The following is a 20,220-nucleotide window of genomic DNA, read 5'->3' on the forward strand; positions in this document are numbered from 1 at the left end:
GACCGCTTATATTTTCCAAAGTGCTTTCCTATTTGCTCTCTCATTTACTCCCATCCCTTCCGGGGAGGTGCAGAGCTGTGCAGAGGGGGCCCTCTACCTTCTGCGGTGACTTAGCCTTCCATAAGGACTAAGCTTCTCTTTGTGCACAACGCGTGCTTAGTACTGTTACTGATTAACTGCTCAGTAAATATTACTTTAAAATAAGCTAAAGCGGCCCTTGATTAGATGTCCACTTAATTTTCCATATAGAAGATGCATACTGAGTTTAAGTCATAGCTTCGGTTCCCAGGCCATGTTTACCAGAGAGGATTAGCTGCCAGATCTGGACAATGCCTGGGGCAAGCAAAGTCTATCCTGAACCTTTGGGCAGCTTTGAAATGAATTCCGGGGATAATCCTTTAAAGGACCCAGGCATTCCCCGTGCACTAAGTGTTGGTCTCTGAGAAGAGATGAATGTGGAATTAAATGCCTCCTGCTTAGAAGATGTCAGAGCTGGATTGTAGCCTAGGCAGAATGGTTCCTAGCTGTATGCTTTCTAATTACCTGTGCCTTATTTTAAACTGGGGAGAGCAGCTTGTGCAACTCCTGCACTCACTGTCCTATCATCTCTGGGGTCCTGCCTCTCCTGCAAGGAAACTTATTTTGATCTCGAACCTCAACACAAAGGGCCAGTGTCAGCGATACATGAGCACATTGGTGGGGAGGGGCGGCCCTCTGAGCTGCTTTCTGTGTGTTGGGCGCCTTGGCCCAGTGGGCCTGGGGCTGGGTGGGGCCAGAGCAGCAGCTGGGGAGATGCAGACGCTGGAGGGGTGGGGCGGTAGAGAGAAGCAGGCAGTTAAAATTCCCGGCCATTGGTTGAACATGTTTCTTTGGTGGCCACGAAGTCACAGAATGTGTGACTGTGTGTTTTCCTTTTTCTTTGCCCCCCTCTCCCCACCCCTTTTTTCCACCAAATGCAAATCAATAGATGCATATTCACAGTCTAACATGATGTCAAGGAGAGAAGAGTAGCCTTTTGATTCACAGAAGGGTGCAGGGAGAGAGGTCCCTCCACACAGGGAGGAAAGGAGAACAGGAAATGGGAGGGGAAGAGTGAGGGGGGAGGGGGAGACCAAGTCTGGCGGGAAGACGATGGCATTCTAGGCAGGAATCTGGAGAGGGGTGCCCAGCCATGCTGATTCACTTATATGTGCATCATTGTTTCTTCTTGTCCTTCATTTGGATATTTCACCTCTTGCTGGAGAGATGCTCTGGGGGATAAAAGAACTCTATGCAAACATAAAAATCTGGTGCCATTTTCTGTAATGCTTAGCTGAAATTTAATCAGGCCTATCTAAGTAGAAGTCTTTATGATGGTATGAGCTTGGGAGTTATATTGGTTTGAGCAAATCTCATTAGTTTCTAGTCTGTGTGTGAAGCAGGGTAAAGCTTATGTGGTTAATAAGTGCCATTATTATTGAATGGAGTACTAATTGTTGGGGCTGGTTAATAGGAGTCCTTATGTCAGATTAGTGAGTGCCAGTCCTGGCTTCTTTCTTGACTCCTTGGTCATCTTAGTGTCTTTTCATCTCAATTTCTCATTCTTTCTCTATGTGGAAAGTGAGTTTAATTCATCCTTCCTTCTATGTTACTTCACATGGGTTGGAAGCAAATCATTGAGATTTTAAGTGTGGAGATTCTTGATTTCTTTGGAAGGCTGGCATTGGGATGAGTGATTGTTATCACCAGCAACAGGAGCTCTTGTTTTAGAGGGCTCCAGCTTGTACATGACTTCAGTTTTATACTGGAGACATATCCTGGTATTCCTTCCAGTGTTTTGACAATTATGTTTGCAATCTTTATTCTTTATGGCCACTAAGTTCATGAAATAGTGTGCAGTTCTCAGGGGAAGCTGAACACTCATGCTGACCTCCAGTGCCTTCTCAAACACCACCAAAATGATGGTAAAGGAGTTAAATGGTACAACCCCCAAGGACAGATTGGCAGGGGCAATAAAAAAGCCTGGGAGATGGAATTGTTCTTGGAAAAAGAAAGAGAAAAGACTGATGGTAACTGATTTAAGAAATTAAAACTGGAACCTCAGAGCCTGAAGCAGGATGTGACAAATGGAACCAAGCAGATTTATATCACTGAACCACTGAACCTAGGACCAGCTCAGGAATGAGAGGCAGAGGGAATCCTCAAAGTCAAGACTGGGTCAGGGCTGAAAACAAAAGGACTGGTTGCAGGTCTATAAGGACTCTTAGGCACTTCCTTATGCCCAGAGTTCTTTGCTACTCCCACTCCAGCATGAACTGGGAAGTTTATTTATTTATTTTTTAAGAAATTAAAGAAGAGAGAGCCTAGACTCAGCCACAGCAGACGTGAGGCAGTAGGGAGTTGAGGCACCATGTTGAAAACTGAGAGATGAAGGGTGGGTCTCCTTCCTGTTGGTGAGAGACAGGAGCCTTCTTCAGGAAGACTGGGCCAGGCTTTACCCTCTTGGCAGGAAAGTGGAGACTCCTCTCTGGTGAAGCCAACTAACTCAAGAAAAAAGACTCACATGTAAGGAAATGGTTCCAAGGAAATGGTCAGTTCTTTGTTTGATAACTTTTAAAGGGTCCACCAGAAGATAAATCTAGATGCTGAACATAAAGTATCTGATCAGTATTTTATTGATTTATTCTTGAATAAAAATAATAATTTTTATTATTATTAATAAAATCAGATCACCAGAAATTTAAAAATGCTTTCCTACATGAAAGGCAAAGACTAAAACAAATAAGCAGAATAAGAGGACTCCAAAGAAATGGAGACTCTGCCAGCATGCAAAGGAAACTTCAAAAAGCCTGTAATTAATATCCTCAGGGAGATATGAGAAGATGTAGCAAGCATGGAACAAGAAGAGGGCACTATAAAAATCAGACAACAAACAAGAATCATTTGAACTTAATAATTTGATAGTAGAAATTTAAAAAAAATCAAGCATATTTCCCAGGAACTAAAATAAAAGATAAACAGGTGAAAATAAAAGAAGAGAAGAGAAGAAATGCAAAGATCTAACATTTACTTACTATGAATTCTATAAACAGAAAACAAATAAAATACAAGGAGAAAATTTCCAAGAGAGTACACAAAAAATAAATCCTTGGAATTGAAGGCCATGAATTAGTACATTGAAAGAATCTTCTGAGTGCCTGGCACAAAGACAGAAAACAGATCAACATTGAGAAACATCATCGAGAAATGTGAGGAAGCCATGGATAAAGAGAATATTCTAAATGTTTAGTGAGAGAAAATAAGGCTATGTGACATACAAAGAAACACAAACCGGCATTCATCAGACTTGTTAACAGCCACGCTTAAATGTAGAAGAAAATGGAGAAATGCCTTCAAAATTTGGAAGAACTATTCATTTTAAACCTAGGATTCTCTAGGCAGCTGAACTAGCTATACATAAAATAAAACCGTTTCAAATAAATATACAAGGTCCCCTCAAAATACTACCTATGTATAGTTTCTCAGCAAACTGTTAAAAGGTGTGTTGCATTAAAAAAAAAGGGAAAAACCTAAGATCCAGAAAACAAGGGAGAGACAGAGCATTGTATGCTCTTGGTAAAGGAAAATCCCAGAAGACAGCTGAGGGGTAACCCTAGAGAGCCAGCTGCCCAGATCAGAGAAGCAGATGGAAGACTGTCTTTTGCTTAAAAACAAAGAAAGGATACTGATAGATTAGTAGTTTTATTTAACTAATTGGGAAATTTCAGAGTTTCTCCAGAAAGTTTGGGGAGATTTAATGATTGGGCCATTGAAAGTGTAGCAAATAACACAAACAGGCAAATATCTCTAGGAAAAGCCAAAAGTTGCACAAGAAAGAAAATAGTTAAATCATCATAACGGTGCCAATACTGAATATTAATGTAATGAAAACTTGAGATATTTGTTCTGGGTTGTTGCAAGAAGAAGAGGTGGGAGGGTTGGTGGTGAATGGGACTAAATTCTCATCTTTGGCAATAGTAAGTCAATAGACAGCTTTAAAAAGTGTTAAATCAAGAAATAGCAGAATAAGTGCATTTTTTAATAAATAAAGTAAACATTGGAAAAAACTAGTAAGAGAAATGGAGTTAGTTGCTTTTGAGGAGTGACTACAAGAAAGCTGTTTTCAATCATAATAACTTGATAAACCACTTTATATAATACATGGCTTAAAAATGTTTAGCTGTAGGGCATTGTGATGGAGGCTCAGCTGGCAGAATTCTTGCCTGCCATGCCGGAAACCTGGGTTTGATTCCTGGTGCCCGCCTATGTAAGGAAAAAAAAAATTCAGTGAAAAATGTTTAAATGTAAAAAACAAAAGTATGACCCTGACACATCGGTAGTAAATCTTTATAATGGCTTCATATAAGTGCATCAAAGAACCTTGATGGAGGATGGAAAGAATTCAGTCTTTGCAGTTGGACAGATGTGGTGTGAATCTTAACTTGGTTAACTCTTTGGATGGCCCTGGGAAAATCTAAATTGACTTCTCTGTAAAATTGGGTCATGCCAGGTCTACCTTGCAGATTATTAGAAAAGGTAGACATAATACCTACTAACCACTTAGCAGGTAAACCCATTTAATGTGTGCTTCATAAATGCTCTTTATTAAAACGATCATGAGTACAACTGAAGTATCTCATAAACATGTCAAAAGTTTGGAGAAGTATCAGAGCTTAATCATCCTGAGCCCAAAAGGAAGATGCCTATTATAAGCAAGTCCCTGGGACTTCAGAAAAAGGCTTACTCTTCCAGTCGTAAGCTGGTCATTTAATAAATTATTGCTCCTGTGACTGAAATGGCACCTTTGTGGTTTAAAGAAGTTAATGTACCTTCCAGCGTCTCTAACTTGCTCTCCAGGAATCACTTACAGCTCGGGAGGCTCAAGTTCATTTAAGAATATTTAGAGCTAAATGACAGAATCAGATTTTAATCTGAAGTATTTTATCATCTTCCCTTTTTATTTTTTATAGGGGAAAATCCAATGCTACACTATCTAGAGTTCCATCTTTCCTTGTCTGTTCCCCCAGTTCTCAGTGCACTGATGCATCACCCTAACACTATTTACCACAGGCCTCATTTCAGCATGAAGTTGCGTGAATGTGAATTGTGCTAAAGGGGCTTTAGTATCAGCAAAAGTGAGGCTTTAGTATCAGCACAAGTGAGGCTCCTGGCTTGGGGGTCTATACATGGTATTCTTTCTGCTAGGAACCAGCTCAGCCTTCTCTCCTCCTGGATGACTCTACTGGGACCCCAGTTTAAAAGTCACTTCTGTAGGGCAGTGTCCCCCACACTCTCCAGCCCCACCACCCACTGTCTGTGCTATCGTTGTTTTGTGTTTTCCTACCAGCCTAGATTGTGTCTGTATCACAAACATAATTAGTTGTGCAATGAACGCTTTAATGTTTGTCTCCTTACCCCACTGTAAATTTAAGGTGGTTGAGTAGTCTTTTCATTACATCTCCTGCACATCCCACATAGTAGGCAGTCCCATAGTAGGCACATAATGAATATTTATTTTATGAATGAATGAATCCACAAAGCCCCGTTCTTCATTCTTCATTATATGGTCCTTTTGAATCAAAAAAGCGTGTAGGGGAATAAAAACAAGCTTGGATCAGAAGGAATCTCTGTATGACTTGTCCAACATTGCACAGCTAGTATGGAAAGAGGCAGGACTCAAACCCATGTTCACCTGATGTCTGAAGAGCAACTCTTACCTGCATTCCCCTGCCCATTGGTGAATGACCTGTCCCCACTCAGCCTTCCCCATTTCCCCTCTAACTCTGAGAAGCTGGTCACTTCCTGTGAAGAGGTTTGCTTTAAAACTGTACTGGTCCAGAGGAAAACAGTGTCAGCGGAGATAAAGCATGACAATCAGCCTATCGCACAATTGCCTGGTTTCGCTTGGTTTGCTCCCCTACCTTATTGCTATTTAAATACAGTTTTGAAGATTCTGTTTGCTTTAGAGAAAGAATAAAGAGATTCACAGAAGGTATAAAATTGCATATTATTTACCCCAGAGAAGAGAACAGTCCCCATAGTAAATGTGCATTGAAGACATTTTATTTTTATTTGTGTTTTTAAAGATGTCTAAATAGATGCAGTAGACTATAATATCTCTTCTCAGAGTTGTTTCCATCTATTGATTAAACATGCATTTATCCATTTCTTTTTCTACCACTTTTCTTAAATAAAAGAGGTACATGTTTTAATCATATAATAGACTTAGAAGAATTGATCAGTAAAAATGCATATTTTTGGGTTTCCTTAAGAAAAATTCCATTAGATATACAAACATTTTCTAATAAATTATTTCTTGATACCCTGTGATATTTGTTAAATCTGAATTTAATTAAAGGGTGCAAAACATGTGTCTGTGGATTAGGAAAAGACGCCGGTAGAACAAATGGATGCTTTTAAAAGAAAAATACAGCCTGCAGGGAATGGTGGGAGGAACAGAAACTTTGGAGAGTAGGAAGAGCTAGCTAGGAGAAAGGAATTGGAATTCCTATGAGCTGGTCTATTTCTTCATCTGTGAAGTGGGGAGAGCATTCGTTGGTAATGAGAACTAACGGAGACGGTACATTTAACGTCCCTAGCATAGGCCCAACCCACTGAAGGAGAGTAAAGGTAAATTCCTGCCCAGTCCAGTGTGTCTGTCCCCACTGCCTGAGACTGGGGTGCAGGCAGTTCCAGGGGCACCCCAGCCCTCCCAGGGCTGAACGTGATTCTTTGATGCTTCATGCAGTGGGGGTGCTCAAGGAAGGGCCTGTGAGTAAAGTTGTAAACTGCACAGGTGCAAGGAGTGGTCCTGCCTCACGACTTCCTGCCCTTCCCCCTTCCTCCCTGAGAGGAAGGGTACCTGTGAAGAAGACAGGCCGGGCTTCAAACCCCAAACAACCTGTCCCTCCAGGCAATTTATCTAAGCTGCTTGAGCCTCAGTTTCCCCATCTGTACAATTCGGATAATAATGCCAACTTCATCATTTCTTCGGGGAAGATAAATAATAGGTAAGACAAGTAACAGTGTCCAGCACGTTAATAGTCAATAAAATGGGACGGCGCAATATGATCATTTCTTTTTAGGGAGCTATTAGTCATAATCACTTAGTTTGGAAACAGTGAACTCTGTGCTGTGTGACCTTGGACAAATTCCCCACTCTGTCTGAATCTCTGTTTCTTCATCTTTCAAAAAGGTATAATGACATGATTTTTAAAGGATAAGATAGAGATTAAATGTGATGCTATGTTAGAAAATCTTAGCCCTCAGAGGGTTAGTAAATAATACCTATTATTTATGGGATCTATCAGTTGCGAATTCTTCTTCTGGGTTTCCCAAACATTTCCATTGTCAACCCCTGGTTCCATACCCATCCTGCATGGATGGATGCAGTACCACCCATCCTAACAAGCACCTTTGCCTCCATGCATCTTCCTAACAAGTACCTTTGCCTCCTAACAAGTACGTTTGCCTCCATGCATCCTAAGCACTCCACCCAGATTAATTCCCACAAATTAACTTTATTCATAGCACTGACCTCTCAAAAAGATGTTAACTTTTTCAGTATGCATAGGAAATTTCTGAGTATCTTTGATCTAGAATTGAAGGTCTTTCGCACTCTGTCTCCCATCTACTCCACCAATACCTTTCCCAGTTTTCCTCTTACAGGATTTTTGTTTACAAGGCCCATCCCTGCTCTGCTTTCCCTTCTTGGGCTGTCTCACTCATTTCTATGGACCATCTGATACTTTCCACCCACTTCAAGCCAATGCGGTTTTCCAACTGATTCAGCCACTGGTGATAATTCTTCTGAATTTCTGTAAGATTTTACCATTGTCCAAAGGATTCACAGATAATTTACTTGTGAATAACATTTTCCAACTATTGACCCTATAGAATTTGACTTTATTACTTAGTACATACATGTCCTGTTATCTTTTATGTATATTCACAAAACATGTTAATTTTTGCCTGATCTTGGCAAATGCATTGTATACCCTTTACAGGCAAGAACAAAGTATGTTCTTCACATGTCCAGCCTTGTACAAATGACTTTATATAAGTAAATACTCCGTAAGCATCAGTTGATGATACTATCATACTTTCTACTTGATCTAAACTCTGCCCACTGTTCTTTATAAGGCAGAAAGCAATCATTTGTTTTCCTTCTTTAAAACAAAGAAGCTTATTTCTGTAGAAATTTAGACCCAAATAACTTATCAGTAGACTGTAGGTATTGCTGCTTCATAGAAGGTATGTGGATTTAGCAGTAGAATAAAGCTGGGCTTTAACCTTGATTCTCATTGGCTGCGTGGCCTTTAAAGCAAGTTGCTTGAGCTCTCTAAACTTCAGTTTCAGCCTCTTGAAATCTGGAGATAATGACGCTTACCAGGACTAAGTGAAATAGCCCATGAAAATACCCGTCAATGTGCAGTGGGTACTGGGAAAACATTACGGATTGTAGTGGAGGTTGGAAGAAGCTTTTGCATAAACACTTCCAGACCTTAAACTGTGCACACACTTTGAGTGGGGTGAGGCCACAGGCCATGTCAGAGTTCTTGGGGACACTGAGGACAGAACAACATGTAACAGACCTGCCCAGCCTGCTGTATAGTACCTGGTCCTCCTCTAATCACAGACCTTCGACGTTCAGAGCTCAGTTTGCATACTTAGGGCTCAGCATCACTCATCGAATCAAGAGCCCAATGTGTAGCACACTTTTCGGAGGAGCTGCCAGCCTTTGTAGGTCAGATGTCCTATGGAGATAGTTCTGTGTTACGCCACAGCAAGCGGTCCTGACCCTATACACTGCCGCTTCGTAGGGAAGGGAGACTAACCTATGGATGGGAGAAATGAAAAGCAGAAGGCAGAAAGCTACAGGTATCTCTCAGTGGCCTGCTCTCTCAAAGATTCCAGATGACTTCAGTGAGTTTCTGCCTTTTGGAGATCTAATCTGAATAGATCCCTGCCTGTGCTGTAATCAGAGCAATTGTTCGGAGCTTCTATAGCATCTTGTCCTGGTAGAGTTTCAGAAAGCTCTAATTGTGGGGAACGGCCGATTCTTTTTGCATCCTTGGTGGAAAATAACCAGAATGCACCCATCTTCCTGCTGGAAACACCAAATGGCTTCCAAGTGCTCTTAGTGGCAGCAGTAGGGAAGCGGGTGCAGATTTGAATGTCTGAGCTTTTCAGCTGCATCCCTGCCTATATGCTTGGAAGAAGGAATAAGAGTAAGGAATTGGCAAAGGCACACTTCTTCGTTTCTTGTCATGTCCTTAGCCCTGTTCAGGTGAGGTCTAAGCCAGCACTGCCAGGTCCCTCCCCACCGCCCAGTAGCGTGTCCGCATGTGTGCACCTCAGCCGCACACCCCCACACCTACACGAGCCTCAAGCCACACTGCTGGTCCTCGGGGTGCTCTGCAGTGCTCCTGGTGAGAAGTGGACACAGGGGCGGCCTCCCTCTGGATCAAACCTTCCAAACAGGCGAGTCTGCGTGTGTCACCCAGGAGAGCGAGTCCTGGAGGAGGTCCGCTGGGAGGCTCACAGATTGGCGCTGATGATTCTTACCAGTTGTGTGTAACTGCGAGGAAAAAATCAGAGACGCTGCCTTGCCTGCTCCCATCGCTCACGCGCTCTCCCTTGCTCCCTCTCTCTTCTGCTCTCTCCCTCCCTTTGCAAACATTGGATTTAAACCTGCTCAGAATTCAGCACAGAGGAAGGCAGCGGCAGTAGCAGCAGCAGAAGCAGTGGCAAGCCTAGCAGCTGAGAGCAGCACGGCCTCAAGATGTACCATCCTGCCTACTGGGTCGTCTTCTCCGCCACGACTGCCCTGCTCTTCATCCCAGGTACCTGGGACGGGGCGGCTCCGTGCCCGGAATGGGGGACCTTAAGCCTGGGAACAGCAGAGGAAAGGGGAAAAAGGAGAGTGAAGGAGGAAGGGGAGAGGAGAGGGAATGTGCGATGCATGTGAGTGAGGAGGTGGGCTTGCCGAGTTCACGCACACCAAGGGCTGGCTGGCTCCCTCACTCGCACACGGATGCTTGCTTGTAGCTCCGAATCTCCTCTGTACTCAGGCAACCCGGTGAGCTGGGTTCGAGATCTGCACCACGCTGTGCGGCACAGCCTTTCCCGTGCACAGTACCGACTGGCATTAACCAGTTGTGTCCCAGGGGGAGCAGAAGAGGGGTTTGAACTCCCTGTTGTAAATCCTTCTTGCGGCTTCTGTGGGACCCGCAGGACAGATGGGCGTCTTTTCTCTCTCTCTCTCTCTCTCTCTCTCTCTCTCTCTCTCTCTCTCTCTCTCTCTCTCTCAATCATTGTCTCTCTGATTCTGAATCAGTCTGCATCTCTGCATCTCGGAATCTCTGTTATTTCCCTGCCTCTCTCCCCCTTGCTTTCCTCTTTGCCTCTGTGCCTTCCAAACCCTCTCTCCCCTACTCTTTCCTACTTCAGCTTCCTTCTCTCCTCCTTCCTTTGCTCAGGTTTTTCCTGTCTTTAAAAGGTCCTCCTACTGCCTTCACTCTTTCTTAATCCTTCCACCAAATGGGCATATGATGCCTTTGAAATTCAGGATCTTCTCCAATTCTTCCTCCTATTCCTTCTCTTGGAAATGTGAATTTCTCTTGAGAGAATTTGAAATATTCACACTGGGGGAAAGGGAAATCTGGGTTCACATGATTTTCCCCAGCATCTACCTTACATTACCTAATGATGCCACCTACCACAGTCGTTACTTCTTTGGGGGGGGGGAACAGATTCTGCAGGGACACAACACAGGTAAGATGCTGCAATCCTACCCAGAAAAGCTTAGTGGAAGTGTTACAAAATTCAACATGTTTTAATAGATTTGCTAATTACACGCATGCCATTTGCAAGCAGACAATTGAATGCCTGCAGGCATCCTTGAAACAATGCTCAAGTGGCTAAGGTTGTTCTTGCCAATATTTTAGGCAGCATCTAAGGGTGTGTGGGATTTCCACACTAAACCCCAGCCCGATACAAAAATTTCCTTTCCAGATTGACAAGAATGCATTGTGTTAAATGTCACCTTAAAACTAAAACCCCATACATATAGAGAGACATAAATTCAAGACTCTTAAATTTTTTATATATTTTATATAGGTATACACACATCTTTATATTCAGAATCAATCACTTGGTGAGGTTTTAAAAATTTTCCTTTTAAAATCATAACCCCCTAAGTGTTTCTAAGCTAGTTAAGTGAAATCAGAAAAATGGAAGTTTATCACGGAGAAAGAAGCAGCGAAGACTGGCTAAAAAGGGGAGATATCCAAGTGTAAAATCTTCTCTCAGGCTTTTTTTTTTTAATTGGACTTTTCCAGGCAGAGGTGGTCTCTGTGTCCTTAAGTTTGGGAATTTCAGAGTGGGAGGTGGTTTTTTTTTCCTTCTGTTTTTGGTTTATTTGTTATTGTTCTTCTTTTTCACCCAAATGTGAGTGTCAGGAAGGGGTTGGGAGCACAGGGCTCAGTGGGGAAGGCAGTGAGGAGTGAGCACTCAGTCCTGCTGAGTCTGACCGAGGGAGCCGGGGGGCACCGTGGTCTACGGCAGGAAGAGGCAAACTTTCCTGTGTGTGCAAGTCCCCCGGCCTGGGTGGCCCCTGCTCATGACCTCCTAGCGACTAATTCCCCTTCTTCTCACTCTTCTTGAGCCCTGGGTGGGGACATGGGGAGCAGGGGAGCAGATGTGGGGACCCCAGCCCTGAGGACCCTAGACTTTTTGATGGCTCCTCTTTGAGATGGGAAGGGAGCGAGCCCAAGCCTGTTGGAGCTGCATTGCAGTGCTCCCTGAAGGAAGTCAGGGGTCAGGTGATGCTTCTCTCCAGAGGTCCAGGGCACCCCAAAACACAGCGCCATCACACTATGGGGGAGCGGGAGACCTTGTCTGGGGCAGGGGCCCCCATATGCAAACCCATTGTGTTCTGAGCCTGTGAGTCCCTTCGGCCCTTGCCAGGGTACAGAGGTGCCATCTCGGGGGCCTCCGGGGAAGACAGGGCACAGAAGCCCAGTGTCACTCCTCTGTCCTTGGCTCCCAGGGCTGCTCTTTATGCTAATTATGCCAGGAAGCCTGCTGGAGAGGTCACAAACTGGAGGAGGAAAAGTTACCTCTAGAAGGTGCAGAAGGAGCCACGTCACTTCCTGCAGTGCTCCCGTGGAAAACAGAACCCACTCTCCCCGAGTTACTGTTGATTGCGGTGGCACACTTGGGACTCTCTTTCCTCACTTTCTTTTACATCTTTAGACATATTTTTATTTTCTTTTGCTTCAAAAGATGCCTTTTCTCCTGAAGGGATTAATACCAACTCCTTAGCCACTTACCTTCCCCGAGTTTAAAGAGAGAAGGCTAATGCAATAATGAAACCCTGACCTGGTTAGGCCTCGATGCCATTTTATTCTGCAGCTTTTGATTTCTTGGTAAAACACGATTCCATCCCAGAGTAATTTTAAGGCTAATGTTGATGTCGCTTAGTGCCTTCCAGGGGGAGACCAAAGCCCATAAATTGCTTTTCTAGGCAGCATCTCTGATGGGAGGGATGGTAGCAAGTGGAGATTGTAAGGAGCCCCCAGCCATGACCTGTGCAGAGGGCAGCAGCTCTCCATTTAATTGTCATGCAGGTGCCACAGGCTTAAGAAGTTCTTGAGATGCTAGCAAGAAGGGTGAGGACCTGCTTGTTGTCTTAGGTGGCAGGAGAGAAGGGGTCTGTGCAGGCAGCCTTTCTGATCGTGGACCTGGAGGCTCTTTTGAGAAGATGAAAAGAATGGGGAAGTCCACCCTGGATGGGTTCTTCCCAGAATCACCAGAGGGAAAGGTTACAAGTGCAGACTCCTCCTCACAGGGATATGCATTTTTAATAAGCATCCCAAGGAATTCTCATGCATTTTAAGAGCATGGTTTTAACAACTTTGTACTTTAAAAATCACTGTTCAGGACTTGCAGCATTTAAGTAAAAACCCACTTCTACTTTCTTTGGGGGAATGAGGGTGAGTGGGAAGGGTGGTTTACCACCATTAGTAGCTCAGGCTAAGTTCCCACAGCACCATGTAACCCAGAGGTCCCTAATCTGGAGGGCTGCTCCCTTGAGTTTAGGTCATTATCCTGTTTCCTTGTTTGTTCCTGTACTCAGCCCTTCCGGTTTGTGTCTTCTTGGGTCCTGTGGTTCTAAGCAGGAAAGCTAACCATGAGGCTAGCACATCTTCACCCTCAGATCTGTGAACTTGGATACAGAGCCCCAGCCATACCCCCATACTTCAACTGGGCTGCCCTGTTAGGATCAGAAAGCCCTGGGCTGGGATGAAGGAGTCACTCTCATCCAGATGTTAGGAACACACACCTTCTTGCATCTCCCTTTAGCAAAGTGCCCTCTGGAACTTGGGCTCTTTGTGTTGGGATGTTTGCTTTGGGGTGAGACCTGGTGGTTTGGATCTGGGGGCAGAGAAGGCTCTGTAACCATGCCTAGATGAGTTCCTTTCCCACTCCTGTCTTGCAGCAGCGCAATGTGGAAGGATCTGCTGAGATTGCCTGGTTTGCAAGAGGGATCCAGTAGGAGAATCATTAGCCATTGGGACAATGCAAGCCCCAGACTCACTAAGAAAGAAATGTGAACAGCGACTGGGTGTGTGGTTATGGTAAAAGCCTTATCATCCTTTTGCCATTCATACCAGTATGCCTGTCCTCTCCCCCTGCCTCAACTGTCCTGTAGGCCCTCAGGATCTTATAACTGATTGGGAGGGTCAGCCTGCATCTCCTCAACCTGAGATTAAGCAGATACCCAATGGCTTGAAGTTTCTTGTCTTGCTGCAGTCCTTGGTGGTTTCTCCCATTCTTAGCACCCTCTTCCATATTCTTCCAGCCTGAGAAATTACAGAAAGAGATTTCTTAGGGCAGCTGGGTCTTGCTGGTATGTAGGAAGCAGCTCTGAGTGTGTCTCCAAGGGCTGCCCCTGAGAACTTCCCCTAATGCTTACAGCACAGCGTTAATGTCAGAGCTTCATGGGATTTAGAGATGGGGCTACTCTCAAGCCCTCTGGCCAGGTTGAGTGCCCCAAAATGAGACTCTTAGATGAGATTGACTCAAACCATCCTCTAAAACTCGGTTTACCAGTCTGTGAAGTGGGTTCTAGGAATGTGTGCTTCTTGCTTCCAATTGGATAGAACCATCCAAAAGCCTAAGCTAAATTAAAACAAGGTAAAAATTTCCGAGCTTTGACTGTAGAAAACCCATTCTGACCTCCTGTCCACAAGGCAAAGAGAGAAGGCTACTTGTTCCCAAGGGACGGGTAGAGGACACTCCTTGCTGTTGAAGAAGGAGGAAGATGAGATAGATCTGTATCCACTCATATGTGCCTTGATCACAGTGATAAAAATTAGCGGGATATTGTACACCTGCTCATTTATTGAACAAGAACTTTTTTTGCATACCAAATAAACATTTTTTGCTTTAGTCTCACACAAAAGTTTAACTTCTAAAATATGAATGACCATCTATTTTCAACACACTGCCATATTGACATTCCTTTTGAACAAGAACTTTTTTGCATCCCTAGTATAGTTCTGATAAAACAAAATACTATTAATTAAGACATTCTCCTGCCTCCCAAAATATAAATCTATGAAAATAAGAATTTATTCAACCGTTTCCATCTTTTTAACCCTTATTACATGAGATATGCATGCTGACGTTTAACTCCCTGGACCCTGGTTTCTCTGCTGGAGAACTAGGGTGGCAGGTGCCACCCCTTTGGTCCCTTAAAACATTGTTTCATGATATTTTTGTGGGTGCCCGATGCATGGGCTTGCTCATCAGTCTTGGAGAGCCGGGACTCTGGGAGCCTCTCACTGCTGGACTCTGACTTTCGGGCTTGTTCGCTGGACGGAGCTCCTCCGCCTGTAGCCCTGTCTGCAGATGGACTGGTGCCATCGCCCGCAGCTGCCTGAGGCTGGGAGGGAGGAGTGACAGAATGCAAACCAGAGCTATTCCTGTCAGGGAACTCAAGTGTCAGCCGCAGATGGCCCATCGATGCTGACAACCAGCCTGTCAGTAGCGGTGGACTTTAGCACTTCCGGGTGCCGGCGGCACCTTCCCGACGAGGGGACTAGGCAGGTATCCAAGTGCAGGAGCCAGGGGGCAATCACCTTGGGTGGCTCTCCCCTGCTGTCCCACTCCTCTGATCTGGCTAAGAAAGGCACATCGGTCACTAAGGCCATGGGGACATCCATCCCTCCTTGGTAAGAGTCTAAAACTTAGGAGTAGGTGGTGACACTGCAGGGTGCGTATATGATCCCACTGGCTGAATTTCTACCCCACTCAAATCTGTAGCAGGTGACAGGGGTATTTGCAGGACTGGAGCAGGATTCAAGGTCTTTCTGAGAAAGGAGGGAAAACAAATTCTATAGCCAGAGGTGTGTTCAGTGTATACCTCATGTAGGTGTGTGAACATACATTCCCTTCTCCCTTTCCCACTCATGTCAACACATGCAAGCATACCCACTACTCGCTAAGGAAAGCAAGCCTCTCATCTTGACTTCTACCTCTGCCCTTCCAGAATTCACTTCTTGGTGCCCTCTGCTATGGGCACACCAAGAGCAGGCCAAACGCCCCTGTGCCAGATACTGCATACACATGAGAGGCTTTCCTTCTAGCTGCGCCAGCCTCCCCATGTGCTCTTATTCATGTACTTGGTGTGTGCCCCAGAGCTCAGGCTGGAGGAAGGTGTGTGCTTGTTTCCAATCCCCTCCCTCCCACCCAGGCACATTGGTGCTGAGAGGCTGGGGACTCCCCTGCAGTCACCAGACTAACTTAATTAAATGTTTGCAAAATGCTTTTAGACACCCCTGGGCAATGTGCTGGTTAAGTGCAAAGTGTTATCATTATGCTGCAGGCACATGGCCTTTAATGAGCACGGAGACCCTTGGAAAGGCCAAGACAGATCGATGTATGAGGACACAGGCCATTGATGGCAATAGATGCACAGGTGCTCATAGACATGACAAGTGACAGTGAAATTTACAATAAAATCCTACATGGAAACCCAGCACATCCGACATTTCATGGGACAGAGTCTCTGAAATGGCCCAAGTGGTCGTTCTTGAACTTTTATCCTTAGGCAATTGATAAATGCTATTTTGCCATGCTTGGGAGGTTGTTTAGTGATGATACCCCAGAATAGCAAGAGTTTCATGCTTTATGGCTTACCTGGGAAATGTGTCTTTGGTCTCATTTGTTTATCACCAAGAGATTGTGAAATAGGCAGCATAGGTGTTATCCAATTCTGGTTTTACCTTTTTCTTGCTTGATTCCTACATAGACCTTCGACTACCTTTAGAATGAAGTTTAAAATACTTAGCATGGCCTCCAAGGCATGATTTTGTCCCTGCTTCTCATCTAGCTGCATCTCCCACCTGTACTCCCCTCCCAGCTCTTGGCTCTGGTCTCTGGAACCTCCTCAGTCCCTCTGACATGCCATTTCCTCTCCTTCCTCCTGGGCTTCATCTGGATATTCCCTGAGCTTGCAGAAATTCTTATCCTTTTGTCATATTTTTTTCTGCAAAAATATCTTTTTCCATCTTTCAGGATTCAGCCTAAATATTGTTTTCCTAGGAAAGCACTCTCACTGCTCCAACGTAGGTTAAGTCTCTCTGTCAATGACACAAATCCAGGGTACTGGATATCTTCCTTCTAACTCTGTAAATCCATATACTTCAAAATAATTCTCTGCTTTATGTGTTTCTTTCCTTCCTAGATTGTAGCCGTTAAAGGCAGGGACCACATCTATTTTGATCTTCAACCCACAATATCTGACCAGCACAGAGGCTGGCATGGAATAATTACACAAAGTGTATTTGTTGAGGGAATGAATGAATGACTGGAAGAGTGAGTGAACTAATGGAAGAATAAGCAACAGAAGTCACCCAGATACTAGCTGTGCACACTATGATCATTCTGTTTCATCCCACTGAATCCTCAGAGGCACCTGGGCCCCCAGACCTGCCTGCCCATCAGCTTCTCTATCTGCAGAGGAAGGACAGACAGGCATGGGGATGTGCTCTGTTACAGGGAGATGGAGATGTGCAAAGAATGCTTACAATGATTACCCATTCCAGCATTCATCCTTGTCAATAAACACCAGCTCTGAGCGATCAACCACACAGACATGCAGCAGCTCAGAGGAAGCTGCATACTTTTGGATCTCACATTACATGTTGCGGCAGACACGCCTGATCGTGCGAACTACTCAGTAAACACAGATGTGAGCCCTAATGTGGGCTATTGCCATAAACCAAACTAAAATTGCTCAGCAGATGTAATCAGGGTGTCTGCTGAAGTGGCCCCAATTATTTGAAATTTAGAGTTACACCCTTGATACCCAACAAGTGCAAACCGCACCATTAAAGAGGAGGAATTGTGTTGTTCAGAGGAAGTAAAATACCAGATCAGGGATGGGAAAACACAAATAGCATAGGAAGGAGTAAGTTTTTGATCAGTTGTGACTTAAACGGGCTGTTGTTCATCTGGAAAGGTAAAAGGAGGCTCCATGAATCACAGGAAATAGGAAAAGGGTCTTATTTCTTGTACCTCGCCACTTTTCAAAGTCGACTCTATTTCAGAGTTGTTGTTTCATTGCTGCGTAATTCTGAACAGCTGGAATCTTGCCTTTTTCATCTCTGAATGCCCTCTGGTGCCAAGTGCATTCCTTTATTCAACTTTTAGCTTACTGAGTGATTACTATGTGACGAGTGCTATGTTAGGCCCCCAGAACACAATGCCTGAACAGAAATTGTTGGGACCCTGTTCACATTTACAGTCTCGTGGGAAAGACAGACATGCATCAAATGAACACCATACAAATGTGAAATCACGAATGAGATCTAAGGAGGTGTATGAGGCTATGGCTGCCCACAAAGGGGGCTTGATCTTGCCAGGAGGCCAGCGAAGCCTTTCCTGGGAAAGCGACAGTTGAATTGACATCTGAAGGATGAGAAGTAGAAATTTTCCAAACTGAAGGGCAAAGGCATGTGATAGAGGCAGAATGCACATACAAAGGCCCTATGGTAGGAAAGATGGAAGCAGATTATCTTGTCTGGGTGAAGGAGCATGGAGGAAGGGAGAGAGGTACAAGATGAGGCTGGAGGGCTTTGCAGGGATCAGAAGATGCAGGCACTCCTTGAAGGTCATGTTAATCCTTTTGGTCTTCATTCTAGAACATTGAATTGATTCATGTGGTGGAGGTGTGACTCATGATTGACATTTTGGAACTCTCGCTCTTGTTGAATTTTGCAGAATGGATTAAAACATGGAATGGATTAAAACATAGGCTAGTTGGGAGACTGCTGCAGTAGTTCAGATGGGAAATGGTAGCAACTTGGAACTCTGATGGAAGATGCTACAGTGGAAAGACACCCAAGAACTTATGAGTCTTTACAAGGACTGTCATAGGTGCTCCATAATGTCTGCAGAATCTGTGCTGCTCTTCCTTTCGGAAGAGTTAAGAAGGGGATCTGCCCTTAAATTCCTGCTTGCTAGTCAGTGCTATTCCAGTCTAGGTATAATCTTGCCCTGAAAAAAAGAATTGGAATAGATTGTTTTTGGAAATTCCATCTTTCCTGGCAGCCTAATAATCTTGGCTTCTTAACTGGCATCTCCTCAGCATCTAATCTAGGAGTTTAAAATGGCATCACTCAACTTTTTTGTCCAATAAAAATACTGCAAGCAGCCCTAGTTATGTGCTGTGTCCCTGTGGTTGTTTCCTTCTGGAATAAATGAGATGCTTCCAGATCTGAGCTTTGATCAGATCACAGAGTGGCTCATAGGTACCAAGAAGCAGCATTTTCACAAATATTTTCATGATATGAACACATGTATAACCCTTCTCTCCCTGTCCGTGATCACTCTGGGCACCTGATCGCTCAGATCTAGGGTGTTATCTGTGGATCCCTGACAAACACCTTCTAAATCAAAGTATTACTGAGAAAAGTAGAGGTCCTTGGAACTTGGAGATTGTCTAATCCATCTCTTTTATTTCATAGATAAGGAAATTGAGGCAAAGAGAATCTGAGTTTCTTATCCAAAGTCAGAACTGACTCTTGAACACAGGTTGTTAAATAATCTATCTAAAGTCATCTCAATAACATGATAGTGAAAGGCTGAGCTGCTTTGTCTCCCAGCTTGACAATCTGTTGAAACCTTTTTAAAATGGGCTCCATAACCTTGGCCAGTTATTAGTTTCTATAGTTCTCACCTTAGTGTACCAAAGGGTGCCTCGTTTTGTTTTGTTTTGTTTTCTCTTAAATAGAGGAATTTATTACATTTCAAGTTTATAGTTCTAAGACCATGAAATGTCCAAATTAAAACAAGTCTATAAAAATGTCCAATCTAAGGCATCCAGGGAAAGATACCTTGGTTCAAAAAGGCAGATGACGTTCAGGGTTTCTCTCTCAGCTGGAAAGGCACATGGTGAGATCTGCTAGCTTTCTTTTCAATGGCTTACCTAGGGCTCTGTCCATTCTGTGGACTCTGTCCATTCTGTAGGCTCTGTTGGTTCTGGTGGCTCTAGTGGCTCTAAAGCTTTTTCCAAAATGGTTCCCTCTTAAAGGGCTCCAATAAGCAACTCCACCTTGAATGGGTGGAGACACATCTCCATGGAAACAAGGGAGTGCCTTTAACCCAAGGATTAGGGTAAGGGGAAGAGAAACAAAACAGAATTCTTGTCACTTTCAGAGGCATTCTCATACTACAAGCAAGGTTTATAACTGAGCTGGGAGATGCCTAGAAATAAACTGCTTCTTGCTATGCAGAAGGATATAGTCAAGGTAGTACAATGCCAAATGCCAGGGATGTGTCAGCTTTACTTGTTCTGTTCTACACACTGTGAAAGGTACCTGCCTTTATCATCACTATGTCATGAAAACATTTATGTTCACATAATCTGTTTGGGCTTGGTCCTGCACAAGCCAAGAGAAAATCATCACTGAGAATGTCAGTCTCCACACTGATTCATGGCTGCATAGGATTTACAGTGCTCAAAGCATATCCATGAATGATGTACATGGATATGCTTTGAGCATATCATTAGTATTATTACACTAATAAGTGAAGGAGCCAGGTCTTCTTGCCCTCCCACTCCCACCACCATCCCATTCCCTTCACAATGGGGAACACAGTCATGGCACAGTCAAAAGGGTAGATGCA

Source organism: Tamandua tetradactyla, chromosome 8, assembly GCF_023851605.1.
Source record: "Tamandua tetradactyla isolate mTamTet1 chromosome 8, mTamTet1.pri, whole genome shotgun sequence".
In the NCBI taxonomy this organism is placed as follows: domain Eukaryota; kingdom Metazoa; phylum Chordata; class Mammalia; order Pilosa; family Myrmecophagidae; genus Tamandua; species Tamandua tetradactyla.